Raw genomic sequence first — 20,198 nt, forward strand, 5'->3', positions numbered from 1 at the left:
ACAATTTTTTAACGAGGCAGACATACATCTCTATTAGTCAATGTTGTCATCTCAGCCTCTGGGTTAGTTTAATTTTTTCTTTACATGCTAGTATCATTACTATTAATGAGAAATGTTCAATTAGTTGTCATACGTTCAGGGGATAGTTATGACACCTATCCTAAAGCTAGGGGATATTTATTATCTTAAATTTAATGTAATGACACTCTCAGAGTATAGAAACATCTTACGCATTAACCTCAGTCGGAAATGCACGGGAAACTCGACTATAAAATGCGTTCCCAATCTTCTTTGGAGTTAAGGCCCTGTTTGACACTGTTGAAACGGGACATGAAATATTGCTCTCGTTTCTTCCTTTTTATTTCCATATTGCCCCCTCGAGCATTCATATATACAGTTTCCAACCCACACCATGTGAGCTCCTGCACTGTATGTTTTGCTGCTTGCCAATGTTCAGTTAATGGGGCTCCTTTCTTTTTTGTCCGAATAGAAGATTTATGCTCGTTGATTCGTAGTCTGATTTCTCTAGAGGTTTCACCTATATAGACTAAATTGCAGGGGCACTTAATCATGTATATAAGGTTCTTTGACCTACAATTAATAAAAGATTTGATATTATGTTTTATATTGTTATGTTCAACATACTCTCCTTTGTTAATTATTGTGCAGTTTGAACAACTTCCACACGGAAAAGTGCCCGTTGGTAATGGGGTCTTATTGATAGTTGTTTGTGTGAGTGTAGGCTCTTCCCTATAGGTGTGCACTAATTTGTTTCTAAGAGTTTGATTGCGTCTGAATGCTATCATAGGTTTGGGGATCTTTTCTTTATTTTTGGTGGTTATCAAATGCCAATTCCTATTTATGATGTTTTTGATTTTGTTACTGATGGCACTGTAGTTGGTCACAAAAATCAGAGGTTTCTTCTGATCATTCTTTATTTCCTTGTGAAATAGATTGTCCCTATTAAAGTACTTTGCCCTTTTATACGCATTTTTCACAAGGCGTTTAGGATATCCCCTATCAGTGAATTTTGTTTTGAGTACCTTGGAGTGTTTTTCAAAATCTCTGTTGCTTGTACAGTTGCGTTTAAGCCTCAAAAATTGACCAAACGGAATATTATCACGTTGGCACGGAGGGTGGTGGCTAGTGTAATGTAACATAGTGTTACGGTCGGTTTTTTTAGTAAAAAGTTCAACTGCTAGTACACCATCCTCGTGTTTAATTACAATATCCAGGAACTCGCAGCTGCTGTTGCTAAAGCTGGAGGTGAATTTTAAATTGCTGTCTCCCAGGTTTAGCCATGAGATGAATTCAGTCAATGTTTCAGCTGGTCCTGTCCACACAAAAAAAACGTCATCGATATATCGAGACCAGTGTGATATATTTTCAAAAAATGGTGCCATCGGGTTAAAGATGTGTATATTCTCGAATTCAGCCACATACAGGCATGCCAGACTGGGAGCACAGGTGGCTCCCATGCTGGTGCCCTTGACTTGTTTAAAGTATTCATTGTTAAAAATAAAAATGTTGTTTTTCAAAACAACCTTAACACAATCAATAATGAACACTTCCTGTGGGTTCAGATCCCTACTTTCTGTGCTCAGAAGGTTCTCTATCATTGTGATTGTACTATCTTGTGGAATATTGGTGTATAGGGCCTCTATATCGAGTGTTACCAATAGTTGCGTATTATTATTAAAAACTAGACCCTCTACTTTTTGTATAATTGCTGCTGTGTCCTTAATGTATGCCTTTTGGGCTACAACATATGGCTGTAGGAAAATGTCCGCGTATTTGCTTAACGGTTCCGTAAGTGAGCCAATGCTCGATACTATGGGTCTGAGGGGTGGGTTTTCTAGACTTTTGTGCACTTTCGGTAGTCCGTAAAGTGCAGGAACTGTAGGATTCTCATTATATAGGAAATTGAATTCATCAATACAAATCGCCTCATCTTCCTTTGCTAAATCTAACATTCGTTTGATTGTCTTTTTTAATTCTTGCCAATCTCTTCTATCTACTTTCTGATAATGTTCCTCATTGTTCAACATAGAGGTAATATTGTCATTATACTTCTCTGTAGCCATAATAACAATACTACCGCCCTTGTCTGCAGGCTTAATTGTGAGCATATGGCAGTTCTGGAGTTTATTGAGTGCCTCCTTTTCATCTACCTTCAGATTATAGTTTAGCCATTGTTTATGGTCTAAGAGGTCTGTGACGCTCTTCTCTACAGATCTCTCGAATGCCTCTATGTCTTTATTAACCTGCCCTAGCTGTGGGGTCCATTTAGATTTAGGTTTCAACCCTGATTTGTTTGCTGATGGAATCTTATCTTTATCTTCAAAGAAGGATTGTAATCTAATTTTACGAAAAAAAGTTTGTAAATCACGCTCTAAATTAAATCTATCTATTGGCGAGACTATTGCAAAACCTAATCCTTTTGCTAAAAGTTTATTATCTATATCTGTAAGGGGGAAGTTAGAAAGATTTATTATCGGGGCTTTGTATGTTAATCCCAGTTCTTTTGGCTCCTGGTGTTCGGTCTGCGATTGAACTGAGGTTGAGGGTTGAATTTGGCCCTCCCCCTGTTCCTCCCTCTCTGTTGTCCAAATTGTTGGCGCTGTTCTATAAAAGAGAGGGATTCTCTCTCTGATCTTTGGATGGTATCTTTGTCCTTCTGATTATGATGTTCACTGGACATTTCAGGTTCAGAATCTGAACTCGTGTATGAGGTATCAAAGAAACGAACCTTCTTTTTTTGAAATTGTTTAGGCTGGTTTTGCCATGGTCTATAGTTTTGGGTGTTCTCACGGGGACGTTCATAATAATCTTTTTGGAGATACGGATAGACATGCTCTGGATTAAATTTAGCAATGTCTTTCTTCAATTTAGTGCTTTTTTTACCTATTAGATAATCTTTATAGCCATTGACGTCGTTTTTAATATCCTCTAATTTTCTTTTGGCATCTTCTAGGGCAGTGCTTTCTTCTAATTTTGATTCCATCTCATTTATTTCCTGTCGTTCAATAATGAGGATGGCTGTAGCCGTTTCTATTATCAAGAGCATCCAGTCCCGGCTGCATCTATTGGCTATAAATGTCCAATTCTCTATGAACTCTCGATTATTAATAAAGATACCCGGTTCGTTTGTGATTTGGAGTCCTTTGGGTATTATTCCTTTTTTACAGTAGTCAATGAGGAAATCTGAGTGAAGTTCTGTTCTCACTAGTTTTTTCTTGGCGTTCCATAACTTCCGCCATTCCTCTTCATCACAATTATCTATTTGGATTGTTGTGACGTTTTTAGTGGTACCATTCACTATTCTATTGAATTGGTCTTCACTATAGCTACGTGTTTTCAAGCTATCCATTATGGTCAGAGCATGAAGATTACTCAGAGGTATAACCACCTCCCCGGTTAAACAACCGTAAATAACAAGTCCAAGAATGAAAGGGAGGTCTCCTTATAGTTCCAGTTTAGGGACAAGGAGAGTTAGCAAAGCAAGAGGGGAGTCCCTATGTTCCACAAATGTGGAGGTTTTTATGTCAGTACCACTCTTTTAGGAACACACAGAACCCACATATGTATCATCAACAGTTACTAGAAAATACAAATACACCGTTATATAAAATTAAACCTGTTTGTATAGTTTATTAAAAATATCATATTTTCTTTAGCACATTAGTGCTCACAGTATTAAAAACTTGAACCAAAGAAGAACACATTTGATAAAGAAAGCAAAAATAATTTACAATTTTCTAACAACAAATATTGGTTTACATCAATGAGAAAAACAGAAAAAATTATTGCACATATATAAAATTAAAAAACAACAGTAGTTGTTGCACATAAATCATATGGGTCAGTTAAAAAGCAGCAATAATTGTTGCACACAAGTCGACGCAGCGTTTCGGTTTTAGTTTTACACCTTCATCAGGACAGTTTTCTAATCAGAAAGAGAAATATACAGTTAGGAATCGTTCTGATCACATTCTATTTATTATACATTGTTGTTAAGTTATGTTCCTTATACTATAGAACCATTGGTTCTTCTTGGTGCTCTTATATAGGGAAACTGTGGTACTAAAAGAGGGTACTCATTATGTAGAAATAAAATCACTAAAGGTGCAGGTACAATGCATGCATTTCAGAAAAAGATGTTACAGTGTAGCTCTACCTTGAGATTATCAAGAAAGAGAATAGCCAGGAGTCCTCTTTAATCAATTCGAGGTAGTCAGTTGTCTCGGGCCATTCGGATTTTACACTTGTATCAATTCAAAGTGTAAGGGAATCTATGGAATAGTTAATAATGGTTTTATTAATTCTGGAGCACAGCATAAGATAGTAGTGCTCGGCTCATAGGGGTTGTTCTAGTTACCTTTGTTTTGTTATGTACAATCCTAACATCTGAGGGTCGAGGGAGCCACCGTTTTAAATTCTTCGGATGTTCTTTGAGAGATGGATGTTCTAATTTTCATCAGGCAAAGGAAGAGCAAACAAGAAATAACCATGAGAACTTCTACTTCACCCAAGAGATTCTCATCCTACCCTTTTTACCACAGATAGATTAAATTCTGTGGGACTTACCATTTAGGAGTCGAAGCACATAAGAATGGATGCTCTTAACACCAGCTTTATCAATTGCAGTGTTCGTCACTGGACAGTCGTCCGTTTGAAAGTACTTTTACATCCGTATTTCATCCGGATCTACAAATTAAAGCAATTTTCATTCCATAAATTTTATCGTTATGTCGAGTAGTTTCTCATCTCAGATCTATAGTGTGTATGGGGTTAGTCTAGATTCTGGGATGATTGGCTGATTGTATCATTTTGCACCATTTCGTGCATATCAAGCACCAAGGTGTGTCTTATATACTTATCGTCTTGGCTTTTGCCTCATGGGCAGCTTTCTCGTATCGAGTATTTTTTAACAAAATTTTCTTATATAATTTCGCCAGTTAGTTTATTGCGAGGCGTGTCAACCTTATTCAGATGTAAAAAAGGTGGCACTTTCCCTCAACTTGTATTATCTTTGAGAATCTCGAGCTTTGTGGCTATATTCTAGGGAATGCTATGGGTTTATGTGCCTTTCCATTTTTGCCGTTCTCAGTTCGAGGCAAAACAAAACAGTTTTTTTTAAAGTGCCTATACAGCTTTATCTACAACTCTTTAAATGCGGCCGATTGCCTAGTTCTCTTGCAAACAAATAACTGTTTTAACTCATGCCTTTAAAATGCAGGAATAACTTTTCAAATGCAGGAATAACTTTTCCGGATCTATATCTACGTGTCAAGTGTAATGATACTAGCATGTAAAGAAAAAATTAAACTAACCCAGAGGCTGAGATGACAACATTGACTAATAGAGATGTATGTCTGCCTCGTTAAAAAATTGTTCCAAAAAACTTTTAACATCGGCACAATATAACCTAGAATATATTCGTGTAAATTATAAGTGACCCGCATAGGTACGGCGGCTCACAAAACTCGCCCCGCTTAATAAATAACCATGGCGATATCATTGCAGTACAAGGGCAAAACACGCGCATTGAATAAAAAGACAATGCGGAAATAATTATAAAAACTACCCGAGTAGTCCTAGAATTGAAACCCGATTACGTATATACAGTGGGACAAGAACAAAAAACTACAGTTGTAGTTTAGACGCCCGCCTCAGATAAGATGACCTGCATATGTATGGCGGCTCATAAAATTCTATCAGTCCCGCCTACTAAACATCTGTGACGATATAAATGCGGTATAAGGGTGAAACACGCGCGTTATACAAATAGACAATGCGGAAGTAACAACAAAAACTACCCAAGTAGTCCTAGAATTGAAATCGTACTGCGCATACACAGCGGGACTAGAACACAAAAAAACTACAGATGTAGTTTTGGTGCCCGCCTTAGACCGGATATCCAATTAAAATTTAGCGGGAAATAGGTGATTGACCGGATACACTGGCGGACTTATAAACAGAGAGTCCCCGGGCGTTAATGAATTCCGGTTTACGAGGGTGTCGAGAGGAGCAGGGAGGCCGACCTACACACAAAAGGTAAGATACGAACAAGGGGATACTGGTAATTCTATAATAGGAATAGAGGTCCCACCGTCGTGACTCCTTTGAGTTAATGGGCTTTACACTTGACACGTAGATATAGATCCGGAAAAGTTATTCCTGCATTTGAAAAGTTATTCCTGCATTTTAAAGGCATGAGTTAAAACAGTTATTTGTTTGCAAGAGAACTAGGCAATCGGCCGCATTTAAAGAGTTGTAGATAAAGCTGTATAGGCACTTTAAAAAAAACTGTTTTGTTTTGCCTCGAACTGAGAACGGCAAAAATGGAAAGGCACATAAACCCATAGCATTCCCTAGAATATAGCCACAAAGCTCGAGATTCTCAAAGATAATACAAGTTGAGGGAAAGTGCCACCTTTTTTACATCTGAATAAGGTTGACACGCCTCGCAATAAACTAACTGGCGAAATTATATAAGAAATTTTTTTTAAAAAATACTCGATACGAGAAAGCTGCCCATGAGGCAAAAGCCAAGACGATAAGTATATAAGACACACCTTGGTGCTTGATATGCACGAAATGGTGCAAAATGATACAATCAGCCAATCATCCCAGAATCTAGACTAACCCCATACACACTATAGATCTGAGATGAGAAACTACTCGACATAACGATAAAATTTATGGAATGAAAATTGCTTTAATTTGTAGATCCGGATGAAATACGGATGTAAAAGTACTTTCAAACGGACGACTGTCCAGTGACGAACACTGCAATTGATAAAGCTGGTGTTAAGAGCATCCATTCTTATGTGCTTCGACTCCTAAATGGTAAGTCCCACAGAATTTAATCTATCTGTGGTAAAAAGGGTAGGATGAGAATCTCTTGGGTGAAGTAGAAGTTCTCATGGTTATTTCTTGTTTGCTCTTCCTTTGCCTGATGAAAATTAGAACATCCATCTCTCAAAGAACATCCGAAGAATTTAAAACGGTGGCTCCCTCGACCCTCAGATGTTAGGATTGTACATAACAAAACAAAGGTAACTAGAACAACCCCTATGAGCCGAGCACTACTATCTTATGCTGTGCTCCAGAATTAATAAAACCATTATTAACTATTCCATAGATTCCCTTACACTTTGAATTGATACAAGTGTAAAATCCGAATGGCCCGAGACAACTGACTACCTCGAATTGATTAAAGAGGACTCCTGGCTATTCTCTTTCTTGATAATCTCAAGGTAGAGCTACACTGTAACATCTTTTTCTGAAATGCATGCATTGTACCTGCACCTTTAGTGATTTTATTTCTACATAATGAGTACCCTCTTTTAGTACCACAGTTTCCCTATATAAGAGCACCAAGAAGAACCAATGGTTCTATAGTATAAGGAACATAACTTAACAACAATGTATAATAAATAGAATGTGATCAGAACGATTCCTAACTGTATATTTCTCTTTCTGATTAGAAAACTGTCCTGATGAAGGTGTAAAACTAAAACCGAAACGCTGCGTCGACTTGTGTGCAACAATTATTGCTGCTTTTTAACTGACCCATATGATTTATGTGCAACAACTACTGTTGTTTTTTAATTTTATATATGTGCAATAATTTTTTCTGTTTTTCTCATTGATGTAAACCAATATTTGTTGTTAGAAAATTGTAAATTATTTTTGCTTTCTTTATCAAATGTGTTCTTCTTTGGTTCAAGTTTTTAATACTGTGAGCACTAATGTGCTAAAGAAAATATGATATTTTTAATAAACTATACAAACAGGTTTAATTTTATATAACGGTGTATTTGTATTTTCTAGTAACTGTTGATGATACATATGTGGGTTCTGTGTGTTCCTAAAAGAGTGGTACTGACATAAAAACCTCCACATTTGTGGAACATAGGGACTCCCCTCTTGCTTTGCTAACTCTCCTTGTCCCTAAACTGGAACTATAAGGAGACCTCCCTTTCATTCTTGGACTTGTTATTTACGGTTGTTTAACCGGGGAGGTGGTTATACCTCTGAGTAATCTTCATGCTCTGACCATAATGGATAGCTTGAAAACACGTAGCTATAGTGAAGACCAATTCAATAGAATAGTGAATGGTACCACTAAAAACGTCACAACAATCCAAATAGATAATTGTGATGAAGAGGAATGGCGGAAGTTATGGAACGCCAAGAAAAAACTAGTGAGAACAGAACTTCACTCAGATTTCCTCATTGACTACTGTAAAAAAGGAATAATACCCAAAGGACTCCAAATCACAAACGAACCGGGTATCTTTATTAATAATCGAGAGTTCATAGAGAATTGGACATTTATAGCCAATAGATGCAGCCGGGACTGGATGCTCTTGATAATAGAAACGGCTACAGCCATCCTCATTATTGAACGACAGGAAATAAATGAGATGGAATCAAAATTAGAAGAAAGCACTGCCCTAGAAGATGCCAAAAGAAAATTAGAGGATATTAAAAACGACGTCAATGGCTATAAAGATTATCTAATAGGTAAAAAAAGCACTAAATTGAAGAAAGACATTGCTAAATTTAATCCAGAGCATGTCTATCCGTATCTCCAAAAAGATTATTATGAACGTCCCCGTGAGAACACCCAAAACTATAGACCATGGCAAAACCAGCCTAAACAATTTCAAAAAAAGAAGGTTCGTTTCTTTGATACCTCATACACGAGTTCAGATTCTGAACCTGAAATGTCCAGTGAACATCATAATCAGAAGGACAAAGATACCATCCAAAGATCAGAGAGAGAATCCCTCTCTTTTTTAGAACAGCGCCAACAATTTGGACAACAGAGAGGGAGGAACAGGGGGAGGGCCAAATTCAACCCTCAACCTCAGTTCAATCGCAGACCGAACACCAGGAGCCAAAAGAACTGGGATTAACATACAAAGCCCCGATAATAAATCTTTCTAACTTCCCCCTTACAGATATAGATAATAAACTTTTAGCAAAAGGATTAGGTTTTGCAATAGTCTCGCCAATAGATAGATTTAATTTAGAGCGTGATTTACAAACTTTTTTTCGTAAAATTAGATTACAATCCTTCTTTGAAGATAAAGATAAGATTCCATCAGCAAACAAATCAGGGTTGAAACCTAAATCTAAATGGACCCCACAGCTAGGGCAGGTTAATAAAGACATAGAGGCATTCGAGAGATCTGTAGAGAAGAGCGTCACAGACCTCTTAGACCATAAACAATGGCTAAACTATAATCTGAAGGTAGATGAAAAGGAGGCACTCAATAAACTCCAGAACTGCCATATGCTCACAATTAAGCCTGCAGACAAGGGCGGTAGTATTGTTATTATGGCTACAGAGAAGTATAATGACAATATTACCTCTATGTTGAACAATGAGGAACATTATCAGAAAGTAGATAGAAGAGATTGGCAAGAATTAAAAAAGACAATCAAACGAATGTTAGATTTAGCAAAGGAAGATGAGGCGATTTGTATTGATGAATTCAATTTCCTATATAATGAGAATCCTACAGTTCCTGCACTTTACGGACTACCGAAAGTGCACAAAAGTCTAGAAAACCCACCCCTCAGACCCATAGTATCGAGCATTGGCTCACTTACGGAACCGTTAAGCAAATACGCGGACATTTTCCTACAGCCATATGTTGTAGCCCAAAAGGCATACATTAAGGACACAGCAGCAATTATACAAAAAGTAGAGGGTCTAGTTTTTAATAATAATACGCAACTATTGGTAACACTCGATATAGAGGCCCTATACACCAATATTCCACAAGATAGTACAATCACAATGATAGAGAACCTTCTGAGCACAGAAAGTAGGGATCTGAACCCACAGGAAGTGTTCATTATTGATTGTGTTAAGGTTGTTTTGAAAAACAACATTTTTATTTTTAACAATGAATACTTTAAACAAGTCAAGGGCACCAGCATGGGAGCCACCTGTGCTCCCAGTCTGGCATGCCTGTATGTGGCTGAATTCGAGAATATACACATCTTTAACCCGATGGCACCATTTTTTGAAAATATATCACACTGGTCTCGATATATCGATGACGTTTTTTTTGTGTGGACAGGACCAGCTGAAACATTGACTGAATTCATCTCATGGCTAAACCTGGGAGACAGCAATTTAAAATTCACCTCCAGCTTTAGCAACAGCAGCTGCGAGTTCCTGGATATTGTAATTAAACACGAGGATGGTGTACTAGCAGTTGAACTTTTTACTAAAAAAACCGACCGTAACACTATGTTACATTACACTAGCCACCACCCTCCGTGCCAACGTGATAATATTCCGTTTGGTCAATTTTTGAGGCTTAAACGCAACTGTACAAGCAACAGAGATTTTGAAAAACACTCCAAGGTACTCAAAACAAAATTCACTGATAGGGGATATCCTAAACGCCTTGTGAAAAATGCGTATAAAAGGGCAAAGTACTTTAATAGGGACAATCTATTTCACAAGGAAATAAAGAATGATCAGAAGAAACCTCTGATTTTTGTGACCAACTACAGTGCCATCAGTAACAAAATCAAAAACATCATAAATAGGAATTGGCATTTGATAACCACCAAAAATAAAGAAAAGATCCCCAAACCTATGATAGCATTCAGACGCAATCAAACTCTTAGAAACAAATTAGTGCACACCTATAGGGAAGAGCCTACACTCACACAAACAACTATCAATAAGACCCCATTACCAACGGGCACTTTTCCGTGTGGAAGTTGTTCAAACTGCACAATAATTAACAAAGGAGAGTATGTTGAACATAACAATATAAAACATAATATCAAATCTTTTATTAATTGTAGGTCAAAGAACCTTATATACATGATTAAGTGCCCCTGCAATTTAGTCTATATAGGTGAAACCTCTAGAGAAATCAGACTACGAATCAACGAGCATAAATCTTCTATTCGGACAAAAAAGAAAGGAGCCCCATTAACTGAACATTGGCAAGCAGCAAAACATACAGTGCAGGAGCTCACATGGTGTGGGTTGGAAACTGTATATATGAATGCTCGAGGGGGCAATATGGAAATAAAAAGGAAGAAACGAGAGCAATATTTCATGTCCCGTTTCAACAGTGTCAAACAGGGCCTTAACTCCAAAGAAGATTGGGAACGCATTTTATAGTCGAGTTTCCCGTGCATTTCCGACTGAGGTTAATGCGTAAGATGTTTCTATACTCTGAGAGTGTCATTACATTAAATTTAAGATAATAAATATCCCCTAGCTTTAGGATAGGTGTCATAACTATCCCCTGAACGTATGACAACTAATTGAACATTTCTCATTAATAGTAATGATACTAGCATGTAAAGAAAAAATTAAACTAACCCAGAGGCTGAGATGACAACATTGACTAATAGAGATGTATGTCTGCCTCGTTAAAAAATTGTTCCAAAAAACTTTTAACATCGGCACAATATAACCTAGAATATATTCGTGTAAATTATAAGTGACCCGCATAGGTACGGCGGCTCACAAAACTCGCCCCGCTTAATAAATAACCATGGCGATATCATTGCAGTACAAGGGCAAAACACGCGCATTGAATAAAAAGACAATGCGGAAATAATTATAAAAACTACCCGAGTAGTCCTAGAATTGAAACCCGATTACGTATATACAGTGGGACAAGAACAAAAAACTACAGTTGTAGTTTAGACGCCCGCCTCAGATAAGATGACCTGCATATGTATGGCGGCTCATAAAATTCTATCAGTCCCGCCTACTAAACATCTGTGACGATATAAATGCGGTATAAGGGTGAAACACGCGCGTTATACAAATAGACAATGCGGAAGTAACAACAAAAACTACCCAAGTAGTCCTAGAATTGAAATCGTACTGCGCATACACAGCGGGACTAGAACACAAAAAAACTACAGATGTAGTTTTGGTGCCCGCCTTAGACCGGATATCCAATTAAAATTTAGCGGGAAATAGGTGATTGACCGGATACACTGGCGGACTTATAAACAGAGAGTCCCCGGGCGTTAATGAATTCCGGTTTACGAGGGTGTCGAGAGGAGCAGGGAGGCCGACCTACACACAAAAGGTAAGATACGAACAAGGGGATACTGGTAATTCTATAATAGGAATAGAGGTCCCACCGTCGTGACTCCTTTGAGTTAATGGGCTTTACACTTGACACGTAGATATAGATCCGGAAAAGTTATTCCTGCATTTGAAAAGTTATTCCTGCATTTTAAAGGCATGAGTTAAAACAGTTATTTGTTTGCAAGAGAACTAGGCAATCGGCCGCATTTAAAGAGTTGTAGATAAAGCTGTATAGGCACTTTAAAAAAAACTGTTTTGTTTTGCCTCGAACTGAGAACGGCAAAAATGGAAAGGCACATAAACCCATAGCATTCCCTAGAATATAGCCACAAAGCTCGAGATTCTCAAAGATAATACAAGTTGAGGGAAAGTGCCACCTTTTTTACATCTGAATAAGGTTGACACGCCTCGCAATAAACTAACTGGCGAAATTATATAAGAAATTTTTTTTCAAAAATACTCGATACGAGAAAGCTGCCCATGAGGCAAAAGCCAAGACGATAAGTATATAAGACACACCTTGGTGCTTGATATGCACGAAATGGTGCAAAATGATACAATCAGCCAATCATCCCAGAATCTAGACTAACCCCATACACACTATAGATCTGAGATGAGAAACTACTCGACATAACGATAAAATTTATGGAATGAAAATTGCTTTAATTTGTAGATCCGGATGAAATACGGATGTAAAAGTACTTTCAAACGGACGACTGTCCAGTGACGAACACTGCAATTGATAAAGCTGGTGTTAAGAGCATCCATTCTTATGTGCTTCGACTCCTAAATGGTAAGTCCCACAGAATTTAATCTATCTGTGGTAAAAAGGGTAGGATGAGAATCTCTTGGGTGAAGTAGAAGTTCTCATGGTTATTTCTTGTTTGCTCTTCCTTTGCCTGATGAAAATTAGAACATCCATCTCTCAAAGAACATCCGAAGAATTTAAAACGGTGGCTCCCTCGACCCTCAGATGTTAGGATTGTACATAACAAAACAAAGGTAACTAGAACAACCCCTATGAGCCGAGCACTACTATCTTATGCTGTGCTCCAGAATTAATAAAACCATTATTAACTATTCCATAGATTCCCTTACACTTTGAATTGATACAAGTGTAAAATCCGAATGGCCCGAGACAACTGACTACCTCGAATTGATTAAAGAGGACTCCTGGCTATTCTCTTTCTTGATAATCTCAAGGTAGAGCTACACTGTAACATCTTTTTCTGAAATGCATGCATTGTACCTGCACCTTTAGTGATTTTATTTCTACATAATGAGTACCCTCTTTTAGTACCACAGTTTCCCTATATAAGAGCACCAAGAAGAACCAATGGTTCTATAGTATAAGGAACATAACTTAACAACAATGTATAATAAATAGAATGTGATCAGAACGATTCCTAACTGTATATTTCTCTTTCTGATTAGAAAACTGTCCTGATGAAGGTGTAAAACTAAAACCGAAACGCTGCGTCGACTTGTGTGCAACAATTATTGCTGCTTTTTAACTGACCCATATGATTTATGTGCAACAACTACTGTTGTTTTTTAATTTTATATATGTGCAATAATTTTTTCTGTTTTTCTCATTGATGTAAACCAATATTTGTTGTTAGAAAATTGTAAATTATTTTTGCTTTCTTTATCAAATGTGTTCTTCTTTGGTTCAAGTTTTTAATACTGTGAGCACTAATGTGCTAAAGAAAATATGATATTTTTAATAAACTATACAAACAGGTTTAATTTTATATAACGGTGTATTTGTATTTTCTAGTAACTGTTGATGATACATATGTGGGTTCTGTGTGTTCCTAAAAGAGTGGTACTGACATAAAAACCTCCACATTTGTGGAACATAGGGACTCCCCTCTTGCTTTGCTAACTCTCCTTGTCCCTAAACTGGAACTATAAGGAGACCTCCCTTTCATTCTTGGACCCACAATTCTTATAGCCACATGAAAGATGCATTGATGTCGAGGTATGGGTTGACTCCTGAGTTGTATAGACAGAGATTTAGAAATTGCTAAACGTTGGAGTCAAGCACATGAGAAGAATACGTAACTTTCTTTTGACGAGCATTGGATGGTTGGGTGAAGGGTAGCAAAGTTAATGATTTTGAGGGGCTTTGCATGCCAGCACCTGATTGATAGCAGGCTGACTAACCCTAGGAAGCTTGCTGAGAAGGCAGACTGCTGGGTGAGCACCCGGGCCACAAGGGTCACGTGGGAGACTCAGCCAAGAGTGGGCAGGGTCCCTAGCAGAAGAGTGGGGGGGAGAAGGGTAAACAGAGGGAGTTCCAGAAAGGGCCCCAAAGTAATTCCCAAGGGAATCAAGGATTGGTTCCCAGCTACTGAGTAGAAGCAAGGGGCCCTGACAGGTAGATCTGTTTCCAGGGGACCCCTGAGGTGCTTCACATGTGGTGAAGTGGGCCATAAGTCTATTGATCCCCAGTGCACACAGTTTGGAAAGACAGCACCCCCTGGTGCACCACCATGGCAGATGGCGAATGTAGCCATGGGGGAGGAAATGGGTGTCCAAGGTGGGCGGGGTCCCGCCGAGATTTCCCTTATCTCTTTAGGAGACTGTGAGATGGTCCCCAGGACCCAAATGTCTGATAACACTAAAAAGTACAGGCAGTGGGTGACCATCAATGGCCATAGAGTGGAGGCTCTTCGAGACTCAAGAGCAAGTGTGACAGCTGTCAAGTCTCACCTGGTGTCTGACGAGCAGGTTGTCCCCAATGCGTTTTACCCAGTTGTTGCCGCTGACAACACAGAGAGCCACTGCATGCTGGCTCAGGCTCCCTTTGAGTGGGGGGTCTCTGCTACGCTTCAAGTAGCTGGGAGGCCAGCCATGCCTGTTGACTGTTTGTTAGGGAACGATTTGGAGAGCTCACCTTAGGCTAAGGTGGAGCGAAGTGCTCATTTGGAGATGTTGGGTCTGACTGGGCGTGTGTGACCAAACAGTCCATGGCAGCCAGTAAGGGTGTTCAAAAGGACCTGGAACGTGAGAGGGAGGTCCAGGTGCCTGCCTTAAAGAGAAGAGGCAGGGGGCACAGGAAACCGGCTCCCAAAGTTCCCACGGACCCTGAGGGGGATGCCCTGGAGTCTACAGGGGAACAGGTACCTGAACTGGGGGACCTACCTGAGCTGACCCATTGGCATTAGGAAGGAGGACCCTCCAGGTAAGAGTTATGCATGGAGCAGAAGAAGTGCCCTTCTCTTGTGGGTCTGTGGCAGCAGGTTGCAGACCAGGCAGCAGGTGATCAGTCTGAATCACATTGGATCTACTGGGAGAATGATCTCCTGTATACTGAGCCTAAGATTTCTGAGCCTGGGTCAGCCCATGTGCTGGTGGTACCCCAGCGTTTCAGAGCCTTCCTACTGGGGCTGGTTCATGATGTGCCTTTAGTAGGACATTTGGGGTAGGACAAGACCTTTGAGAGGCTTGTCACCCACTTTTATTGGCCCAAAATGCACAAGAGTTCAGACACTCATTGCAAGACCTGTCAGACTTGCCAGGCAAGTGGAAAGAATGGGCAGAAGCAGAAGGCTCCTCTATAGCCATTCCCTGTGGTCAGCACCCCCTTTGAACAGGTGGGCATTGACATTGTGGGGCCAATGAACCCCAAGACAGCCATGGGCAACAGGTTCATCCTGGTCTTGGTAGACCATGCCACCCGGTACCCGGAAGCTATACCGCTGAGGACAGTGACGGCCCCCGTGGTGGGACAGGCACTTATGGGAATTTTCTCCCCTGTGGGTTACCCTAGAGAGGTGGTGTCTGACAGAGATGCAAACTTCATTTCTAAGTGTATGACCACCCTGTGGCAGGAGTGTGGGGTAACTTATAAGTTCACCACTCCTTACCACCGCCAAGGAAATGGGTTAGTTGAGCGATTCAACCGGACCCCAAAAAGGCAGGATTATTGGTCTTGAGGAACCTATGAGGTGTAAGTGGGATATCCTCTTACCATGCCTGCTCTTTGCATACCGTGAGGTGCAGCCCCTTTGAGCTTCTCTATGGTCACCTAGTGGAAGGACCTCTGAGTCTGGTCAAGGAAGGCTGGGAGTAATCTCCCAGGAAACATACGCAGAATGTATATAGCTACATGCTGGCCTTCAGGAACCAGACTAGGCGTTTCAGGTAACTCGCTAAGGAAGCCAGCCAGGAAGTGATAAAGCAGTGGTACGACCAGAATGCTACTCTGGTAGAGTTTCAGTCTGGTCAGAAAGTGTGGGTCATGGCCCAAGTGGAGCCTTGTGCACTCCAGGATAAGTGGACCGGACCATTTGAGGTGGTGGAGCGCAAAAGTCCTTTTACCTACTTGGTGGACTTGCGCTCTCCCAGGAACTCCTTGCGGGTCCTGCATGTCAACCGCCTGAAGCCCCACTTGGAGAGGTCCGAAGTGGGCATGTTCTTAGGGACAGAGGCTGGATTGGAAGAGGAGAGTGAGCCTCTTCCTGACCTCCTGTCTGCAACAGAGCGGGATAGGTCAGTGGATGGTGTGGACCTCACTTCCACCCTGACCCCTGAGCAACAGAATGACTGTCACCAGTTGCTGGGACAGTTTTCTGATTTGTTTTCCCTGATTCCCAGTTTCACAGATTGGTGCATCCATGATGTGGACACTGTAGACAGCCCTCCTGTGAAGCACAATACTTACAGGGTGACTGACAGGGTGAGAGCTTGCATTAACCACTTGGCTGCTAAGGGGTATGCATGTAGGTCCATTGACTTTCCATTGAAATCAATGGGAACTACATGACGAGTTACCCTTGTCATTAGCACTGAAGGGGTTAAGGAGGAGGTCTCCAAGATGCTTGCGTTAGTGGTGACTGAGTGCTCTAACAGTCCTTGAGTCAGCCCAGTGGTCTTGGTGCCAAAGACTGCCTCACCAGGTGCCACGCCAGAACTCTGGTTTTGTGTGGACTGCCGAGGGCTCAATTCAGTCATGAGGACTGACGCGCACCCCATCCCCAGAGCTGATAAGCTTATTGATCGGTTAGGGGCTGCCCGGTACCTCAGCCCGTTTGCTCTAATGTCTGGGTACTGGCAGATCGCCTTGACTGATGGGGCAAGAGAGAGATCAGGATTATCCACACCAGATGGGCACCACCAGTTCTGGGTTATGCACTTTGGAATGAAAAATGCCCCTGCCACCTTTCAGAGGTTGGTCAACCAGGTGTTAGCTGGCCTGGAAGAGTTCAGTGCCGCCTACCTGGATGACTTTGCAGTGTTCAGCACCAGTTGGGAAGAACATATGTGCCACCTCTGGGAAGTGTTGATGGCGCTGCAGAGGGCGGGCCTCACAAACAAGGCGAGTAAGTGCCAGATCAGGCATGGTTCCGTGATGTACTTGGGACATCAGGTTGGGAGCGGCCAGGTGGTGCCCCTGTAGCCCAAGATTGAGACCATCCTGGCTTGGGAACCCTCCAAGACCCAGACAGAGGTGAGAGCCTTTTTAGGACTCACTGGGTATAACAGGAGGTTTGTCATGGGGTATGGCAGTATTGTTGCACCCTTGACAGAGATTACTTCCAGAAGCAGCCCAAGAAAGTGATTTGGACTGAGACCTGTCAGAAAGCTTTTGAAGCCCTGAAAACTGCCATGTGCACGGTGCCCGTGCTCCTGACACCCAACTTCCCAAAAGAGTTTATTGTTCAGACAGATGCTTCAGAGCATGGTGTGGGGGCTGTTTTGTTACACATAAATGAGGAGGGCCTAGATCAACCTGTAGCCTTTATCAGTAGGAGGTTAGTTTCACAGGAACAGTGGTGGAGTGCAATTTAGCTTGAGGCAGTTGCTGTGGTCTTGGCACTGAAGAAGTTGAGACCATACCTGTTTGGGACTCACTTCCAGGTTCAGACAGACCACAGGCCCCTCAGATGGTTGATGCAGATGAGGGGTGAGAATCCAAAGCTGTAGAGGTGGCCCATTTCCCTACAGGGGTTGGATTTCATGGTGAAAAACCGCCCTGGTACAGAACACGCCAATGCTTATGGCCTGTCCAGATTTTTCCGCCTTAATGATGAGAACTCCCAGGAGGTAGGGTAGTTCTCCCCACATTTCAGCTGGAGGGGACCCATGGTAGACGTGGCACATTGGCGTCGGTCTCCCTTCTATTTTTTGCTGTTACCTCATGTGTTTTTGCTGTTTATAGATGCTTTGGGCACTGTGCCACTGCTGTCCAGTGCCACAGAGCACGTGCTCCGTATGGCAAATTAATGTATGGATTAGTGATTCCATGATTGGTTAGTTTGGTTTACTTGTCAGACCCTAGTACAGTGCACTGAGTGGGCCCAGGGCTTGTAAACCAAATGCTGCTGGTGGGCTTGCAGCACTGGTTGTGCAACCCACAGAAGCAGCCTGTAAAAGTGTTTCTCAGGTCTGCCAATGCAGAGCCTGTGCGCAGTCTGCTACTGCCATGCTGACTGGACAAGTGTGCCCAATTGCCAGTCCCTAAACCTTCCCTTTTCTGAACATTAGTCACCCCTATAGCAGGCCCAAGGGCAGGGTGCCTTGTAGGTAAAAGGTAGGACAAGCCCTGATGTGTGTGGCATGTCCTAATAGTGAATTACAGCCATTTTCATGTTTCACTATTGCAAGGCTAACTGTTTCCCCTAGGCCAGAATGGGCCGTTTGGTTATTACATCTTATAATCCTAACTGATACAGGGAACTAGGTAGAATTTCGAGTTTAGTATGTCTGAACTCAGACATAGTAAAAGTGAAGTAGTGTGGCTCACTGGTTAGAGGCGGCAGACCCGAGAGCAGAGGACGGCCCGGGACCAGGGTTCGATTCCCGGCGCGGCAGGTTTCTGGACCAGGGTCAGCAGACTCGATAATTCTCTCGCCTCGGTGCCCACTCTGATCAGCGTTCACACTCGGCAACTCTGGGCATTAGCTTGCCTCATCTTCACTAACGGCCCCACCAGACCGCCGGGGATGCCTGGTCTCACCCTGGAGATACCCATTAAGGGACCATCTCTCAGGGAAGCCAGGAAGGGTTTCGCAGCGGTCGAAGCGCCTTGGGACCCTACGGGTAAGTAGTGCGCTATATAAATGCCTATACATTTACATACATATGCCTATACATTTAGTGAAGTTGGTTTTAACATTCTGTGTTTGAAAATACCACTTTTAGAAAGTAGGTATTTTTTTTGCCTAACTATCCAAGCCTGCCTCTGCTTGGTTGTGTATTCCTTGTACGGAGTTTGAGGGACAGGGGCCGGAGGATTCCAGGAGACAGGGGGAGTCAGTACAGGGCTGAATAAAGAGATCTGCATGTAGATGGGTATCAGGAGTTGCACCTGGGACCTGAATAGGGCTGTGCCTTCCCTCCACAAAGCTAGCTCCACCTCCTATGGTGTGTCTGATGTCCCTGGTCTACACTTTGAAAGGAAATAAGGAGTCTTGTCAACAAAGTGTTCCAGGACTGACCAGAACTGGTTTGGACTATGCAAAGGCGCATCTGCCTTCAGAGAACAAAGCAAAAATGAGTATAAAATAGGGGACCCAAACCCCAGACTTTAGATCCCTTTTGGGAAACAAGAAGGACCTTTGTGGAGGAGAGGAACCAGAGAAACTGAGGAGGAGACTATCCCTAAGCTGAGTGCTGTTTGGGGGATAGGCCTGCAGTGGTTGCCTGACTGCCAAAGAAAGGAGAAAGGACTTTGTGCTACTTTCAAATCAACTTGTAAATGATCTCCAAGGGCTTGAGATAGAGCTTCCCTCCTGCTGAAGTCTCAGGGACAACAGACTTCACCAACCAGCTCCCCTGCCTTCCCTTGCTGGGAATTGAAGTGCCTGCTGTTGAGCTGAGCCTTCTGATTCACTGTGTGTCGCTGGGAGCTGGTAGCGCAATGTTAGGCATCAGGCTTCTTGTGTAGTCCCTTGGCGTTTTGGAAAGGTCTAACTGCTTGCTTTTTGAGGACACACACTTTTTACCCGGTCCCTATCCGCTGTGTTGAAGGTGGAGTTAGGGACGCTCTCTCCCTTTAAATACCTTGCATGTCCAGGAAGCCGGTGCTTGGCTTTCATCCTCGTGATTCCAAGCCCCTTCATTTCCGATCCTGACTCCGCGTCCT

The sequence above is a fragment of the Lissotriton helveticus genome, chromosome 4_1 (assembly GCF_964261635.1).
Source record: "Lissotriton helveticus chromosome 4_1, aLisHel1.1, whole genome shotgun sequence".
NCBI lineage: Eukaryota > Metazoa > Chordata > Amphibia > Caudata > Salamandridae > Lissotriton > Lissotriton helveticus.